At 44.7% G+C, this 5,114-nt stretch overlaps 1 non-coding gene across 1 annotated transcript; it reads left to right on the top strand.

Moving 5' to 3' along the window:
* Nucleotides 1-2,261: 2,261 nt before the first annotated feature.
* Trnan-guu lies at nt 2,262-2,335 on the top strand. Its single transcript has one exon. It is a non-coding gene; the product is annotated as a tRNA-Asn (tRNA).
* Nucleotides 2,336-5,114: the final 2,779 nt, after the last annotated feature.

Below are 5,114 nucleotides of genomic sequence, written 5' to 3'. Positions count from 1 at the left end.
GTGGTTTTGGTTTGGACCGTGGACAACATTAACCTGTTAACCCAAACTGACGGCGACGGCCACGGCGACGGCGACTGTTAAGTCCCCAAGCTCCGCTCGGGTCCGGTGTCGCCTACTTTTGGGACCTTGCCTGGAAACGCTCTGGCTTTCTGGCTCTGCCTCGATGCAGTGCATGAATAATGCGCGCCCACAGCTCAATAAATTTTCACTCTTTTCGCCACAGCCGGAGCCGAAGCCGGAGCTGGGGCTGGGGCTGTGACTGGGGCCGTCCCTGCTTGGCCAGAAACAAAAAATTCACACATCTTGTGCCTCCTCCTCTCTATCTCTGTGTGGGGACTCGACTGGCCAGGACTGGGACTGGGACTCGAACCAGCACTCGACGCCACAGCAGGGAGGAGGCGAGCAAGCACCTCCATGCTCAGCTGGTATGATTCATTTGCTGGCCTCCACGGTAAAAAGGCACAAAGCTAAAGGAACTCGCCAGAAATTGTTGCCAAAACCATTTAAAGGAATTCTCTGGAGTTAGAAGTGCCAGAGACACGATCAGGGACCACGGGACCACGGGGCCAGGGGCTTAGGACATGTTCATGGCCAAAAAGAAAAAAAAAAAGAAGAAATCGGAAAGGAAACAGAACCCAGACAGTCACAGACATTGGGTGCATTAAGAGACCTTAGCAGACTGCTTGGGGTCTGCAACCACCTACCCGCTCCCGCCCACCCCCGTTGCAACTCCTTCTGATCACCCCCTCCCTCCCCCTGTGGCAGCTCCTACTGCTGCAGAAGTTGCAGTTGCATCTCGCGATTCCATTTCCTCTTCGCATGATTTCGCGCTGCGCTCTCGGTGTGCGCGCCCACAATTGTCGAGAGATTAGAGATGCTGTAATTCCATGGCCTGCGATGCCGATTGGCCTGGGTGAGGAGTCGAGGTTTAAGCCAACTGCCACAACAAGGGGGACAACAACAGCAACAACAACAGGAACGACAACGGCAGCCACCACGACGACGACGGCGATGATGATGATGATGCGGTTGATTTGGGCTTATCACGTTCACGGGAGACTGCCAGACGCTCAAAATGTTTACACGGAACTGCAAGATTGTGATGTCTGAGAGAAATCCTTTCCTAGAGAGAAATCACAGAGAAAACGAGTATCGAACAGATATCAACTCTACCTCTTTATATTCCAATAAAAATCTCTAGAGAAGTTGATTGATTTACATAATCTCGTATTTTACCTACCGAAAACCTGATGTTCCATATTTCACAAATAATCATACTTAATGTTTGAACGTTGAAATTCAATCTCCTGTTAGCTGTCTGTCTGCGTGGAAAATACTTCAATATAATCATCATAATGATATGCAAATATCCGAACAAGACGTGCAAAACACAACCAAAACATGAATCTTCCAGTTATATTTGTAGAAAAAACAAATAGAATACACTACTATACTCTTCGAGTATCGATTATAACTAGTTTTGCTTTGATATTAAAATTAGAGTGAGAGATCCAGTCCTGGGACTACGGATGCAGAAGTTTCCAGAGTATCGATTTCTGGCAGGATTCGTGACTAATACTTTTATTTTCCCTTGGATTTATTTTTAAACCTTTTTGTAAATATTACTATACAGAAATTTGCATTGTTATTATGATATTAATACATGTTTTACAAAAATAAAATATTTTAAAAGAGTTTGTTTTATATGACATAAATATGAATTTATTTATTTATTGAATTACCAATTATCTGGTAATAATGAAACTTAGATACAAAAGGAGGAAAGAAGCGAATTTAAAAGTTAGTTCAGTTTAGGTGAAATGGCGATGGTGTAAATATCACATCCTATTAGCTTAAGGTATAGTTCAGGGGATAAGGTATGACAAACGGAGGTATAGTTGTGGCATATAACCCTAAAAGGTTCATGACTTACATATGAGTAAGCGGATTGGCCGAAAAGTACGGGAAGGTCTAGATGGAACGGAAAATTTAATATTAATATCAATGCATTAATTAGGTAAGTTTTAATTTATTGTCATCTAAAATGTTAGCTTTCAAAGTCTTTAGAGCCCTATAAAAAATGCCGAATCATGCGAATTTCCCTATCTTGATCGACAAGCAAGATATCGATCGACGCTGAGGGCCGTCCGGGTTAACCTAACCTAACCTAACCTATATTTAATACTACGATTAGTAATTATAATCTATCAAGCAAATCTTATCTGACTTCAAATTTGTATTTATGCAGACGCTATACATCGGCCTCCGTGGCGCAATTGGTTAGCGCGTTCGGCTGTTAACCGAAAGGTTGGTGGTTCGAGTCCACCCGGGGGCGACTCAATAATTTTGCCACAAAATATATTTTTTTTTTGAGACTTTTCAACGTGTAAACCAGAAAATTGCTAAGGCTGCTCCATGGCGACCATCTCGGGCTGTGTGGTGTCTCTGTGTCTGCGCCTGCATCTGCGTCTGTGTCTAACAATGGCCACCATTGGCGCAGCAGCCAACAGCCAGCAGTCGAGGCTGAGCCGAGACTAAGGCTTAGTTACTTAGTTAGTGCTCCAGCTGGGGGATCTGCCGCTCTGTTCTCCTAGCCGCCGCCTTCTCCACGCTCCCCATCGCTGCCTATCCCCCTGGTGCATTGCATAAGAGAAATATTTGTGCAATTTGATTTCGCAGAATTGCGAATTCGTTGGAATGAATTCCCGGACCCATCCCCCGTCGCCCAGGCAGGCGGCTTATGCGCATTATGATTATGATGATACCTTTGCCGCTCTTTGTTTGTTTGTTGCATGTTGTTGTTGTTGTTGCTGTTGCAAGTTGCAGTGTTGTGTTGTTTTCGCCTTGTTTGCTGGTTTGTTAGTCGCTCGCTCACTCGCCGCGATTATGCTTGAAATTCTATGCAGTTTCGCAGTCCGCGGGCCCCACCAGTCATGATCTGGGGGAAATTCTCTGGAAAAGCATTTTCTTTTTGCCCCAGCCAAACAGAGGAGGGGCATGTGGGGCAGAGAGAGGCACAAAGACAGAGATCAACATGGCCAGATAGTGTTTGCAATCATTACAAACGACCACGACCACGAATGAGGATCAGTTTTGATTGGTTGTGGCCGTTTTTGGGCAATTTGTAAATGTATCTGCGGTCGAGCAGTGCCCGTGCCCCCCTTCTCTCTTTAGGCCAGGTCGAAATGGTTTTTTAATTAAAAACTTTTTGTAAAACAGCTAGGAACAGCAGTTTGGAACCATTTAAAATGACATTATTACAAATAAATTTGAATTGAAAGGACGTCAGGGGAAAAGGTCGTCGGGAGAGAGGGGAGGGAAAGGTAGAGGAGAGGAGAGCGGGCCATTTTCGTACACCCTCGTACATTTTAATGTAATTTCATTGCAAGTGTAGGACTCTCAAGGTCTTTGCCTCTCTGCAGCCCACTCTTTCTCTATCTGTGTGTCTCCCCACATCTCACTTGAGGCGACAATTTTTTGTGTGCACCGTGTTGCAACACGCCCCTGTGCCACACGAAATGGAATGAAATGAAATGGAAAACGTGGAGAGCACAAAACGAGAACTGACCAAAGCTGTCCGGGGCCCCGGGCCAGGGACTGCGACTGGCCCTGGACCTGGGCCCGAGGTGGACCCTGGACAAGCTGCTAGGAAAATGAGACGCTTATCTGAATCTTCATAGTTGGCTAAGCGCGGTGCGGCCTCTACTGCCTCTCTGTTCCCCTTCCGCTTGTGGTTCCCTTTCGTTCGGTTTTAATTGCAGCCGAAACGTGAGCGAAATGTAACCAAAAATGCAATTGTGCCTGGAACCGGGACAGCGACAGGGACAGGGACAGGGAACGTTCCCTCTCTATTCGGTTTCCTTTTTTTTGTTTTTGTCTACTTTTTTGGTCATTCCTTTGGCTAGTTAATCGCGCGCATTCGTGCAGCATTCCTTCGGTTGCAGAGAGGCCAAACCTTCCCCCACATCGGACATTCCACTCCACTCCGCTCCGCTCACCCACTCCAGCGACAATCCCTAATGAACGCAGCAGTCAGTCCCCTCTTCCCGGGCTGGCATTTGTCATCGAAACATGTAATTATGCCACTTTGTGGCAGGTCCCGGCCAAGACTCGTTTACAAGACGCACATCTAACAGGGAGGAGAGAGTCCAGAGACCTGCCTAGGCTGATCAAACCAGACCATTATACATTTTATTACATGTTATTGTTAATTAGAAAATATTCCGATTTTATTGTTTATTTTCTTGTTTAAATAACTGTCTGCTTAATATGCTTCAACATATGTATTTATGGATGCTCGGATGCAAGTTCTCAGATAACTTTGTATATCTTTAATGGTTGATATGAAATGTGGCCATGCGACACCTTTTACACACGGACCCAGACAGAGACGCAGACCGAGGATCGCTGCCGCATGTCGCGTACATGCAGGAATGATAGATGTAAGACTAATATTCGAAGCGAATTATAAATTATAAAACGAGGGGGTCGTTGTGAGTTTCTACTGAGAGTGGGGTCGGCAACGCTTCCTTCTGGACGCTACACACATCCACTTTCACCACAAATCTAATATACCAAAATACTCCTTTTGAGTATAGGGATGCTATAAGCTCTAAAGTAGATATAATATGGAAGAGGGAATTATAGCCCAAGAATAAGACCCTGAACGCTTCAAGCTACTAATAATTCGGTCTACAAAGCGAAAGGGAACAAAATCTTTGGATCTAATAGGAATCGTTAGGTTTATGCGCCTCAACAAGCCTCACACCAAGCATTTTTCCACGATTAACTTTTGGATGGAAAATGTATTAAGGGCAATCTATTGGGATCTGAGGGATAGTGCTTATGGCAGACAAGATTTAGGCCAGACATATTCTAAAGTTCCTTGGCCGGAAAAGACTGTACGTGAAGGTATTCACCGAATGGAAAATGTGGTCAGTTTTAAAAAAATTCCTGATCTTATCTGTGTGTAAAGGAAAATGTTTCCACATTTGAGTCGGAAAATGTATCCAAAATCATCAAGAGTTAGTAAAGTGTGAGGTTCTCTTAGAAGATCTATTTAATACAAATTGCTAAAACTCCAACTCTCTAACAATTCGTGTAATTTCTCTGGT

The sequence above is a fragment of the Drosophila miranda genome, chromosome 2, assembly GCF_003369915.1.
Source record: "Drosophila miranda strain MSH22 chromosome 2, D.miranda_PacBio2.1, whole genome shotgun sequence".
Taxonomy (NCBI): Eukaryota; Metazoa; Arthropoda; class Insecta; order Diptera; family Drosophilidae; genus Drosophila; species Drosophila miranda.
This window is presented reverse-complemented; position numbering and strand designations above follow the sequence as displayed.